This window comes from Lygodium microphyllum, chromosome 14 (genome assembly GCF_053477565.2).
Source record: "Lygodium microphyllum isolate KBCC chromosome 14, Lygodium_microphyllum_v1.1.10, whole genome shotgun sequence".
NCBI lineage: Eukaryota > Viridiplantae > Streptophyta > Polypodiopsida > Schizaeales > Lygodiaceae > Lygodium > Lygodium microphyllum.
Genome location: NC_141148.1, coordinates 28,623,664 through 28,638,293, shown reverse-complemented (window position 1 = coordinate 28,638,293; position 14,630 = coordinate 28,623,664).

The window sequence follows — 14,630 nt, the reverse complement described above, 5'->3', positions numbered from 1 at the left end:
AAGACTGCAGGTGCCCATCCCACGAAGAGCATTTATTGAAAAGGTAAAAAAGTGCAGTGAGGGGAATGATTTTAGTGAAGAGTTCATTTTAATAAATTATTAATAATGGGTGAAATTTTATTAGGTTGTAAACCTTCATAAGAAAACGACGGTTCCTTCTTAAAATATTAATTACAAATTATTAGGGTGAAATGGTGCTTTTAATGGATCCCGAACTTCGATACCCAGACTCAGGTCTCTAAATGCATATTCATCAATTGAAAGTTAAGTGTGTGTTTAGCACTTTTTGTGTAGTGCGTGCGTTCGTGATGGCGGATTCATTTTTAATAAACTTAGATGTGTCTGTAGCACACAAAGCACGTGGTAAGTGAATGGATGGTTCATTTTTTATTGTTTAGAAAAATGTGTGTTTGGCGCCAGTGCACGTGGAAAAGTGGGTGATTTAAATTCATTTTAACCATTAACCATGGTTAAGGGGTGACAAAAAAAAAGCAAAAAATATAAATACCTGACAGGGGTGTGTATGCAAGAGATAGACGGCGCACGGATGGATCCCAAGATGCAATGAGTCCAACAAAAAAGCAAAAGCCAATACTGAAAAAAAATAAAATACCTTATTTTTTAAAAAATATATATGAAGGCAAGGTTAGTTGGGTCATATTTGGTTTAGTTAATTTAGATTAGTATTTGGGTGTTATTATAATTTTTATTGTTATTTATGTGTTTTTTTTCGTGGTTTGTGTTTTTTTTAAATGTTTGATTTATTATGGTTTTAAAAAAAACCTAGCTTTCGGCAGTCAATCCTGAGTGAGAATTAAACCATTAGGCTTCAACAATGAATCTGTATTTTTCAGTAATTTTTAAGCCTATTTTTGGAATTTAAAATAAGATTGCTATGAATTTAGGTAAAAATTTAATAGTTTGGTCTTAAAATAATAGAGTGATCATGTGTCAAGGCATTTTCAGCTTATAAAAATATTCCAAAAGTAGTAAAATACATTGATGGAATTTTCTATGATTTTTCTAAATTGAATTCTGATTTTTTTATTTCTATTGATTTTTTCTCAATTTTCAATGAATTGTAAAGGATTTAAATTTTTTGTAATTAATTCTCTATATTATAACTAGCAAGATAAGCTAGAAAATTAGTAATTTCATTTATTTTTTTATTTTTTTATTGAATTTTTATGAGTGTGTGCAGAGAGACGCGGAAACATACCTGACTCCAATTGTCGTAACGTCCCTCAATCTCACCTCTCAAAATTGATTGAGGAGAAACACCAGTCACACTCAGCCCACCCTCTATCTCACACTCTGTTGAAAGATATAGAGGGCAGCCCATTTCTTACACCCATTGATGTAATCCTCACATTCACTTGTGCAGAATTGTTGTATGCCTTGTGTGCATTTGATGGTGCAATTGTGCATCCCACCCTGTGCTAGCATACGGTGCAAGAAGGAAGGCTAGGGAGCCTTATAGTGCAGTGCACAAGAACAGATCATGTATTGTGCATTGAGAAGCCCAACCTGCGCGTGCAACACTCCATTCACACATCGCACCTCTCAATTGAATTGAAGGGAAAGGACCGGTCACTCACTCCACCCTCTGTCTCACGCTCACTGATAGATACAAAGGGTAGACCATTCTCACATCCCTATCCGGTTAGGATGAAAATGCACATCACTCAGGGGGTTGTCGATGAAGATCGCTTCATTTCTTGATGAAGAGGCATACCTAGGGAGGTAGTCAATAGATCGAAACTATGTATCGGATATAGAACATGTCGTCTACTAGAAGACTGCAAAGAGGTGCATGACACAATGCACTAAGGGAGGCAGCTTCGGAACTGGGTTCTAGAGATGTCAACTGATGGATCAACTTTCTAGACTGCTGGGTGTTACCACCTTTTCCACAACCAGCTTCCCACCCAAGGGTGTTTGCCACCTTTTCTTGGAACAAGGCTTGCTATGATAGGGAATTGCTTCCTTTTCTCCCATAACAGTTTGTTTGTTTGTTTTTTTCATATTTATTTTTCTTTTAATAAAGAGTATGGTAGAAATACCATGTGGCAGGACCATCCACATTACCATTGCTGAATCAGACGAGAGGAGAACATAATAAGGATGGGAGGTATCTAGGAGGGGCTAGTAGAACGAGACTGCCTCATGAGGAAGATCATAAGAGCTATCAGAAGCACAAGGAGAAGGGCACTTGGACGCCCACAAGGAAAAGGGTGTGTCGATTGTGATTGCTAGGATCCCCAAGGAGGGAAGTACTTCTTTAGGCGATAGCCATTGATCAAAAAGGGATCATCAGAGGCGTCAACTATCTGCACTTGGACAGTGCCATTAGGATTGACATCAAGTGCCTTATAGGGACCCATCCAACCTTGTTGAAACTTGCTAGGAAACTTCCCAAACCATGAATCATAGGCCAGGACAAGATCACCTTCTTTGAACTCCTTGTGCTTGATGAAGTTGTCATGATAGGCCTTGTGTCGTGCTTGAGTGGTTTCCATGCAATGTAGGGCCATCGGCCGAATCTCATCCAAACATTCCAAATGCAATAGGCAGCACTGGAGGGACTCATCATTTCTGAGTCATTCTTTAACTGCCACTTGCAAAGAGGGCAACTCCAGCTCAATAGGGAAGACAACTTCTGTGCCATATACCAATTGGAAAGGAGTTTATCATGTAGCTGCCTTATAAGAGGTTCTATATACCCAAAGGGCCTCTGTAAGTCGATCATCCCAATCACGGTGATGTGCAGCAATCATCCTTGTCAGGAATGAGCAGAGGATGCAATTAGTGACTTTGTTCTAGGGTAATAGGGGGTGGACTTGCAATGGCGGATCTTATATAGTTCCGTCAACACTTCCATGATATTGTTAAGGAAATGAGTACCTCTGTCACTGACCAGCTCGAGGGGACTGCCAGAATGGGTGATAATATTCTCGAACATGAATAGGGCTACGTTGTTACCGTTGTCCTGCTTCAGAGCTTTAGCTTCACACCACTTTGTGACATAATTCGTATATACTAGGATGTATTTGTTCTGCTTCTGTCTGGTAGGCAGATCAATGGGACCCATGAAATCAATCCCTCACTGTAGTAGTCATAGGTATCCTTGTGGAGGGTCGGCCACCAATATCCTGCAAGTAGAGCCTTTCCAGCTTTTGCTTCTCCTGCGAAGTGTCCACCACATGGTTCGTCATGGAATTCTTTCAATACTATGCCAATTTTTTCTCTTGCAACACATCTTTGCAATACTTCATCTTTGCCTCTCTTGTACAGTGCACTGCCTAGCAAGGTGTAGGGGGCTGATTCTAACAAAAGCTTCTTCTTCTCATGCCTTGAGATGCCAGGGGGATACTATTGAGTTGCCAAGAGGTTGGCTATGTCTATGTACCATGGAGCAATTGTGTCAACTAGAAATGAGAAAGCATCAGGAAGGTCTGGATCATCCTGTTCCACTTCTACAGTTTGAGGGATCTGTGACAGATGATCGGCTAGGATATGAGAATGGCCATGCTTAGTGACCACTTCAAAATCAAACTCCTGGAATTGGATCAACCATCTCATTAGTCGTCCTTTGACATTTGCTTTGTTCATCAAGAAGGACAAGGCTTCATGATCCATGTAGAACTTGAAATGCATTGACAGTAGATAGTGTCGAAACTTCTCTAGTGCAAACACCATTGCTAAGCACTCAACCTCTTTCATTGTGTAGTTCTGCTCTTAATCAGTTACTTTTCGACTTGCATAATAGATTGGTTGATCTAATTTAGAGGGGCCCTTTTGACATAAGATAGCACCTAGCCCTTCAATTGATGCATTTGTGTGTATATGGAACTCCTTTGTCCAATCAAGAGGCTGTAGGATGGGTGCTCTAATGAGGCACTGTTTTAGGGTATTAAATGCTTCTTTGCAATCATCAGTCCAAAGGAAATCCACATCTTTCCTTAGGAGATTGTGAAAAGGGGCTACCTTGGTTGAAAAATGTGCAATAAATCTTCTGTAGTAGCCCACATGACCAAGAAAGCTTCTCAATTGCTTGAGATTTGTTGGTGCTGTCAAGGCTGTAATCTTCTCAATCTTTGCCAGGTCTGTTGCAATCCCTTGTTCAGAGACAATATGGCCCAAAAGAACTCCTGATGAGATGCCAAAGATACATTTGTTGGGGTTGAGGAAGATCCCATACTCTCGGCATCTGTCAAGACATTGCTCTAGGTGTCCCCAATGCTCACGGATTAGGCTATAGACATAGAAGTCATCGAGATACACCTCAATGAAATCATGTAGATGGTTTTGAAAGGCAGCCATCATTACTCGTTGGAAGGTAGCATGAGCATTACAGATCCCAAAGGCAATCACTCTGTAAGCATAGGTTCCCCATTCTGTTGTGAAGGTTATTTTGAGTTGATCCTCTTTTGCGATTTGGACTTTGTTATATCCACTGAATCCATCCAAGAGGGAATACAACTCATGAACTGCCACTATGTCCAATAGTTGGTCTGTGAAAGGGATAGGGAAATGATCATTCTTCATCTTGGAGTTTAGCTTTTGAAAGTCCACACATATTTAAAGTTTCCCATTCTTCTTGGGTACGATCAGAATGGGCAAAACCCATTCAATGTTAGCCATGGGATAAATGAACTCTACTTCAAGGAGCTTCAATAATTCAGCCTTCACCAGAGCATAATAATTGGGATTCATACGCCTCTGCCTTTACCTTGTTGAGATGGCAAGCTCAACATGTGCGGACAGTGATGATAGACCGCCTGGCTAGATGAGTCCGCACGTCTACACTTAGCACGTTGGTGGTCATTATGATACTCACATGGCCACTGACTTATCGCTTATTATATTTAGTTTGTTACACCTACCTACATCAAAGATATAACGCCAGTCGATTAATGTAGTCGGTTATGCACTGTTTGACTTAGAATGCCACTTTCCTTTATGTTGTATCTTATCTATACTATGTGTACATTGTATAGTGTGTGGAAGAAGAAGAAGAAACCAGCAAGAAAACGTTTTGGCCTCCATCTCTCTTCTTGTGTTCTTGAGTGAGCTTCCTCTTGTGTATACAGTGTGTGTTTGACGCAACAGCTCAAGCACATCCCCCCATCACGCGATTCTTGACATGGTATCAAAGCCACACCACTGAGAGAGGCTGATTTTGAAGGCTGAAGTGAAGGATAAGAAGCAAGGTTCGAGCAAGCAAGCAATGGGTAAGAAGCTCTCCCATGCTTCCACTCTCTCTCTTGGATAGTGCCTGTGGAGGCACCAGAAGTAGGGTCGAGCAAAAATCTCAAATTGCTGTGAGATTTGGTGTATAAGCAGATCACTGTATATTCTATAGATAGGTCATTTAGGGTTTTTTTGCAATTATTTTGGGCATCTGAGGCCGGTTCAGGCCCCGTTTTAGTGCCGCAAGGTTGCAAACAATAGTTTCAGGGGGTACATTGTGATTTCGGCTGTATTGACTGAAAGTGGGTGCACAGATTATAGATTGCGAATCTATAATTTTTGAGGTGTTTGTAGAAAGAAAACATAAGGTTTATCTACAAACAAGTTGCAGATTACATGTATTATTGAGCAATTAGTGAAAAAGGTTGCTTCATGTATTACTGTGCACATGTTGTGAAAGATTGCAGAAGACTAGCTTGCTGTGTTGTATCCTTGTTTCTGATAATGGTAGAGAACAGTAGAAATCCCATTATTGAGAAGCTCGACAAGAACAACTACCCTTCATGGAAGTTTCGTGTGACGAACTTCCTCATTGGAAAGGGCCTTTATGAGTTTGTTTCAGGTGAAGAAAAAGAGCTAGAGCTGGGTATCCCTCCGACTGCAGATGAGTTAAAAGCATGGAAAGAGTGGAATACGAAAGACAAAAAGGTGATGTACTGGCTATCTGTAGCCATTGATAATACTATGTTGGGCCATATCAGGAATGCAAAAACTTCACATGCAACTTGGACAATTTTTTAGAGCATGTTTTCAGTAAATACAAACACAGAAATTTCCAGTTTGGCATCTAGTTCAATGTCAATGTGATGTTAACAGACTGTAGGGTCAATCCCCTTTAGGTCTTTGTACAACCAAGCAAACACGTCTAAGTTCTCCTTTAGTAAGTCTCGCAAGACCACTAGTTCTTCTTGTGGAATATTGAGACCCACTTTCAGGTGACGTTCAGTACCGTCAGTATCCAGGAATGTCACTTGCCTTTCACCTTTCACTTTGGGATAAATGTCCCATGGATTACTTCTGGATAGAGGTCTGACTCCTTCAAGGGAGTAGTTTCATCGTTTGATGTTCCACTAGAACCAAGGTCCTCCTTCTGAACAATTGACCCATTTTTCTGGTGAGATTACTGGAAGGGTATCAGATCTTTGTTTGTTTCTGTGTGAGTGGCGATTTCTTCTGGACTTAGGGATTCATCTTCAAAGGATGCATCTAGGAATGTCACATAGCACGGACCTTCTATAAGCCGTGGCTCTGATGGCTTTGGCTTCTATTGACAAGGGACATCATCATCATTTTTTCTCCAGAATGAATGGTCAGGGCAACAGGAGGCACCAGTGAACTTAATTTTTATACCTTTGATCCATTGCTTATGCAGATTTTGCATACTTTGTGGTCCATTGGTCAATACAAATGAAACCATGGTTATTCCAACCAACAACCTGAGATCCTCAGCCTCTGAAGTCTCTGTAGGGACATCAACAAGATCATCCACTATTAGAGGATCTTCTTTAACTGCACTTCCATAACCTGCTTCTTTTTCTTCCTCATCATTTTCATCATCTTCCTTTGGAGGCTCTGTCTCTGCTTCTGTAGAGGCTTTGTAGGAGAAGAATATGTCCTCCGTCTTTGTGTCTACTTCTGCTTCTGCCTTTGTCTCTGCTTTCGTCTCTGCAACTGCCATATAACAAGGAGAACAGTACATCCATGCTTCTATCTCACTATCAGATGTGATTTTAGAAGTCAATTCGGGTTGAGGCAGGAGGTATTCTCCCATGGACAAAGACTTTGCTTCCTTCGATAGTTGGCTTACAATACCCACAGTTAGGGACTATGCCTCTATTTTCTTGGGAAAGATCTATTTAACAGCCTCTTTATCTCTTGATGTACCATCTATTAGTTCATTGGAAGAGTCTGTTATGACTTTGATGGATGCGGATCCATTGCCTTTTTGCAATCCATACAATTTCAACACCACTTTATTGGGTCCTCTGCCTAGGGTTAGGGTGCCTTTGAACTAGTCCATCCTGGCTCTTGCTTCAAAAAGCCAAGGTCTTCCCAAGAGCAGAGGCTATGAGGTTCCATAAGAATTTGGTTTGACCACCAAATATGTCAGTCAATAGTCTCTTCCTACCAGGGTTTTTTTTATGTATGGGAGGATTCCCAACGGTTTAATTCTTCTTTGGTCTGCCAATCTGATAAGCCATTGTGTAGGTTGAATTCCTTGCAAACCTAGATCCTTCATTGTCACATCCATCATTATGTTTATTGATGAGCCTCCATCAATCAATGCATCTGAAATAAAGCGTCCTTCTATCCATACACTAATCTCTGGAGTTCCAGGATCTAGGAAGGCGTTAGCTACATCTACTTCCTTCATAGGTTTTGAGGCTCTATTGGACTTTATTGTTGTTGGGGGAGCAATCCTTAGGCCACGTCTTCTTGTCAAGTTGCTTTTAAATCTATTTCGGCAACTGGGAGACAACATCAGTAACTATCGGAATGTTAGGTTTGGTTTAAAGATATCTAGGTCTTTGACCAAACATTATTCTTTGATAGGATCCACAGGCTTTTCCAATTAACTGGGAAATGGAGCCACACCCACTTTTATCTTCCCTTTTTCTTCCAAGAGTGGCAACATATGTGCATCCTCTTCATGAGAAGGGACTTTCGCATCCTCTATTTCCTGGACCTCTGGTCATATCTCTGCAACTGTCTCTGTAGCTCTCTGTGGCTCTGTAGTGCTCTATACTTCCTTATTCTGGATTGTATTGGTCTGTTTTTCCCGAGGGAGGTTGAACTTCACAGTCTTGGCAGAAGGAACGTTCTCTTTTAAAACTATGGGTTCCCCTTTCTTTGCTCGCACTATTGCAGCCACTTCCAATTCCACCAAATTGGAAGCAAGTTCTTGTATCTTCTGTTGGGTATCAGAAGAAGATTTGACACTGTCAAGATTGTGGGAGAGAAGGAAGGAGTCTCACTTGTAGCTTTCTTGCTTGCACAATGGGGGAATACACACAAGGGTGGAGGCTGAAAACAGTTTTTCTCTTCTTAGTTGTGTAAGCTAAAAGAACTCTAATACAAAGAAATAGAAGAACCCTATATATGGGTCTCAAACCAAACTCAACTAACTAAGGTGGCATACTAACTGAGCCACGAACTAGAGTAGATAAGGATAGTTGTCATGTAGCTATTATTCATGGGCGGTGTACCAATCGCATCTGCAACAACTGACAAGTCGGTGACATAAATGCACAACGGTCACCCTGGCATATCGCGAGTGGAGCTCGATCTCTCAACACTCCCCCTCGAGCTCAATCCCAATTCCTGCACACCAAGCAGGTCTCTGAACTTGCGCAGCTTCTCTACGCCCAATGCCTTCGTAAATATGTCAGCTACCTGATCCTCTGTGCTGACATAAACTAGATCAATAAGACCTAGTAAAACCCTCTCTCACACATAGTGATAATGCACCTCAATGTGCTTTGTTCTAGCATGATAGACTGGGTTATTTGCCAAGTGTATACTACTCATGTTGTCACAATAAATGACAACTGGCCCATCTGTAGGCTGATGCATATCATAAAGTAGCTTATGCAACCAAGCTACCTCACATGCAGCCATTGCTGCGCCCCTGTACTCAGCCTCTGTGCTGGATAAGGCAATTGTAGGCTGTTTCTTGCTGCTCCAAGTGACTGCAACACTCCCAAAAGAGAACACATATCCACTGGTAGATCGTCTATCAGAAATGCTACCAGCCCAATCAGCATCAGTGTATCCATGCAAATGTATCTGAACCCCAGTCTCATAAAATAGTCCATACTGCAATGTGGACTTCACATACCTAAGTATGCATCTAGCCGCATCCAAATGCGGTTTCCTTGGAGCCTGCATAAACTGACTTACCAATCCAACATCATAGCTCAAATCTGGCCTGGTAATAGTCATATAAATCAAACTTCCCACTATGCGTCTATACATAGTAGGGTCTTCCAAAAGCTCACCTGCATCTGCGCTCAGCTTCACATTCTGCTCCAAAGGAACTGAAATAGGCTTACAGCCTGTCATCCCATATTTGGACAGCATGTCCAATCCATACTGCCTCTCCAAGAGCTGTATCCCACTTGGTGATCTAATCACCTCAATGCCCAAGAAATAACGCAGCTCTCCCAAATCCTTCATCTCAAACTTCTGCTTCGATAGCATTTTCACATGAAGGATATCTTCATCACTGTCACCTGTCATAATCAAATCATCAACATAAATCACAAGTAGCATAATACCTTTCTCTATTTTTCTCACAGAAAGTGAGAAATCTGCCTTGGAAATCTGAAAGCCAATAGTGACAAGATACTGTCCTATCTTGTCAAACCATGCTCTCGGTGCTTGCTTCAAGCCATACAATGCTTTCTTCAACCTGCAAACAAACTCAGGATGAACAGCATGCACATAACCTGGTGGCTGCTCCATATATACCTCTTCTTGCAAATCACCATGCAAGAAGGCATTCTTTACATCCATATGATGTAAAGACCATTCCTTTGATGTAGCCATAGCAATGACTGCTCTTACGGTTGCCATCCTTGCAACTGGACTGAATGTTTCTTCATAGTCAATGCCATATGTTTGTGCATACCCCTTGACTACTAATCTTGCCTTGTATCTGTTCACAGAACCATCTACATTGTGCTTTACCTTATAAACCCACTTACAGCCAATTGCATTCTTACCTTTAGGCAAAGGTACCAATTCCCATGTAGCATTTGCTTCCAAGGCATCCATTTCTTCATCCATGGCTTTCTCCCATTTTTCTTTTCCCATGGCTTGCTCAAAAGAAGTGGGTTCTGGTTCCTGTATCACTTTGACCATATATGCATAGTGAATGGTTGTAAATCCATCATATTTCAGCCTATCCACAGGATACCTAACTCTGGTTGACCTGCGCAAAGTAGGTTCACTCCCAGGTGCTCTCAAAACATCCCTGTTCTTCCTTACTCCAGGTGTAACAATAGAAGGAATACCCAACTCATCATCAATGCTATGTTCTGAGCCACTGGATTCACCATCCACATAAGAGTAACCTGCATTCACATCAAACATGGGCTGATCTACCTTCTCTTTTCCTTTTCGTGACACCTGCATACCACTATTTGCACTGCCTTGAGAAGATTCTCTTGATCTCAATCTGCCTGTCCATGGCAAAGAATGTGAACCACTGCTAGAGGACGCTCCAGGTCCACTAATATCTTATGACTGCTGTTGAGAATTCTGTGCAGCATTACCGTTTTGTGCATCTACATCATCAATCACATTTACTGGTTTATACCAACTACTCATCTCATAAAAAACAACATCTCTGCTCACTGTAAACTTAGGAGTAGAAGGGTTATAGCATCTATACCCTTTTTGCTGCAGAGAGTAACCAATAAAGATGCACTTCTCAGCTTTTGGATCCAACTTGGATCTCAACTCATCTGGCACATGTACATAGGCAATGCAACCAAAAATTTACAAATGAGAAATATCTGGTTTTCTACCAATATACCTCTCCTCTAGAGTCATCCCATGTATTGCTGCAGTGGGAGTCCTGTTCATTATATAGACTGCTGTAGCAACTGCTTCAACCTAGTAAAAATCTGGCAAGTCTTTTTTGTTGAGCATGGTGCGAGATACCTCTCCAATATGCCTGTTTTTCCTTTCTGCAATTCCATTTTGTTGTGGGGTATGACTGCATGAATATTGCTGCTTTATGCCATGCTCCTGTAGAAACCTTGCAAACTCATTTGAGAGGTACTCTCCCCCTCCATCTGACCTTAGGCATTTTATTTGCAGGCTTGTTTCTTTTTCAACCATAGCTTTAAGAGTTTTGAAATGCCCAAAAACTTCACTTTTCTTTTTCATAAAATACACCCAAACTTTTCTGTTATAGTCATCAATAAAAGTGACAAAATAATGACAGCCTCCAAGAGATGCAGCTTTAGTAGTCCACACATCAGAGTGGATTAATTCCAATGGCTTCTTACTCTCTTGAACATGTCTAGGAAATGATTTCCTTGCCTGTTTTCTAAACTGACAGGCTTCACATACCTTATGCATTTCTACAACCTTGAATTTAGGCAATCCTGCAACAATATTTTGGGCCTGCATTGATTTAAGTCATTGTACATTAACATGACCAATGCGTTTATGCCAGATATCAATATCTGCAACTACACCAGTTCCATGTGCAAACATTGCTACACTCAATTCAGACATGTCTGCATCCAACGTAAACATTCTGCCCTTCTTCTTTCCTTTTGCTATCAAGCAACCTTTATTTTTTATATCCTCAACAAAGTATCCATGAGGATTAAACCTGACCTGCAAGCCCTGCTCAACCATTTGACCAACAGAAACCAGGTTCTTGGTGATATTCGGGACATGAAATACATCGGACAGGTATTTATTTTTCCCATCCTGCATAGACAAAGGAATTTTTCCAATTTGCACAATAGGATGTGAAGTATCATCACCAGTCTCCACAAATCCTGGTTTTTCCATTTTCCTTGCATCCTCCATCCATTCTGCATGACCTGTCATGTGGTTTGATGCACCTGATTCAACATACCATACATCATTGCTTTCTTCTGCACTTGTCACAGAATTGTTCATGTGCTGCACCATAAACAAATGCTCATTTCTATCATCACCCTGTCTACTAGAAGATGCATAATTCCCTTGTTGCAGTTTTCCATTCATGATGTCATTCTGTTTTTTATAGTAATCTTTAGCCATATGACCCATTTTACCACAGTAGTAGCATTCAACATTACTGTTTGCATTTTGGCCTCTTTGCCATCCACCACGACCTCTTTGGCTCCCCCTGCCTCTAGAGTTACCACGTCCTCCTCCATAGGACTGGTTTTCTTGAGTTTGTTGCATATTTTGATTTCTACCATGGCCTCCAAATCGGCCTCCTCTACCTCTGCCTCTACCTCTTCCAGCATTTGAGTAGAAGACAGTTTCTTTTGAAGTTCCTCCTGAAGAAGATGCACCACCATTTCTCTGCTCCTCAGAAATTAGAAGAGCAATCAACTCCTCAAAATCAGGAAATCTTTCATGAACTGAAATGGATGTCCAAAACTGTGCATAATCCTTTCCTAGACCATTCAAGGTCACAGAAACTAAATCATCATCTTCCACTGGCGACCCAATGGAAGCAAGTGCATCTGCAATCTTCTTCACCTTCATGTGGTAGTCATTGATGCTCATACTTTCTCTTTGCACATTATGCAACTCTTGCTTGAGCTGCATTTTTCTGGCTTGCGTATTTGTGCTATACATTTTTGACAAAGTATCCCATGCCTCCTTTGGCGTACTTGCATCCTGAATATGCACAATCATAGAGTCTGAAATACTGATAGACAGCCAGTACATAACTTTCCTGGCTCTCTCATGCCATGATTTGAATGCCTGCATTTGCTGTTGATTGGGAACATCAGGAAGAACTGGTTCTTCTTCATTTCCTGCAACAAATTCCCAATATCCTTTTCCCATAAGGAAATTCGTCATTCTAAACTTCCATGCCTGGAAGTTGTTCTTGTCAAGCTTTTCAGTTACAATCTGTGAAAGAGAATCAGACGCCATTAAAGAACACTGCAAAAATTTCTGTCACTGTAAAAACTCAGCTTCACCCTCACAAGGGCAAATTTGCAAAACTGGCGAAAGTGGTATTTGACCACACAGTCACTTCCTAGTGACGATTTTGCATAAACAGGAACCAAGGATGATTCTGAAACTCCCAATGTCTCTGTCTCTGTGAACAAGCATACGATGCAATTTCTACAGTAACTGTTCACCGACCTGTAGAACAGTGGTCACACAGCATAAAATAGGGTCTTTTCTTGAGTGCGTGCAGAAAACTTCTGCCTCCAAAACAGGCCCCAAAATGGCCTCAAATCAAAAAAACAGGGTCGCCAAGGGCTAAAGCCCTTCCCGCAGCATATACTGCCCTCTTGCTTCACCGCGAAGGGCGTCTCAACCTGAGACAATGCACTCTTGCAATTTTCGGCTGTGCTACCTGCAGAGATCTACTCCCAAAACAGAAAATGAAAGCAACACTGCTTCTCTTACCAGAACACTGTGAGCTTGGCTTGCTTTCTTGAGCTCCTTACCACGAACAAGGCTCTGATACCATGTCAAGATTGTGGGAGAGAAGGAAGGAGTCTCACTTGTAGCTTTCTTGCTTGCACAATGGGGGAATACACACAAGGGTGGAGGCTGAAAACAATTTTTCTCTTCTTAGTTGTGTAAGCCAAAAGAACTCTAATACAAAGAAATAGAAGAACCCTATATATGGGTCTCAAACCAAACTCAACTAACTAAGGTGGCATACTAATTGAGCCACGAACTAGAGTAGATAAGGATAGCTGTCATGTAGCTATTATTCATGGGCGGTGTACCAACCACATCTGCAACAACTGACAAGTCGGTGACATAAATGCACAACGGTCACCCTGGCATATCGCGAGTGGAGCTCGATCTCTCAACAGACACGGGCTGGACTTGGACAATCTTTTGCAATATGGCCTTCTCCTTTGCATCGGCTACATAAGGGCTTGTAATCCACAGATCTTCTAGGGTTTGGACAATTCAGTGAGATATGGCCCTTTTCTCCACATATGTAACATTCCACCTCGGATCTCTGACCACCGCCAGACTGTCGTCCTCTATAACTTTGAGAGGGAAACCTCCTTGGACCAAAATTAGGACCAAACTCCCTAGGCTTTGGTCCAATGTCCTGCATTGTCTTTTTGGATTCTAGTAAGTTGAATCTTGTGTTTTCATCTTTCTGTCTTCATTCTTGCATCTTTTTTAGAGAGGAGATATTCTCTATATGGTTCTTCCTCAAACAATATGAACAAAAGGCACCATGAATGGTTGATTTTCAGGTACATTCAGTGGCTAAATGTCCCGCTTGATGGCACTTTCCACACCATGTATTAGAACACATCACATCTCTCCCACCTCCTGTAGGAGTGGATATATTGACAGTATTCACCTTCAGCATCTGTAGTTGTTCCATAATCACATCCATAAGCTCTTTCTTAATAGTTGCGATTGAGTTGGATAGGTAGTCCTTCAGATTTTCACCTCCTGATGTACTTATAGTAGGGTTTTGGAAAGCTTTTGTAATTACTGCATATACAGGTTGGGTTGATCTAGGAGGTCCTCTATTATGATTCTGATTTAGAGCTCCTGTTGAAACTTGGGGTTGTTGATTCTAGTTGGTAGGGTTCCACTGTTGTTGAGTCACCATTGGAGGAACTGTTTGAGGCCACTGTTGTTGTGGTTGAACCATCATTTGAGGCATTGTTGTCTGTGGTCATTGTGGATTAGGTGCA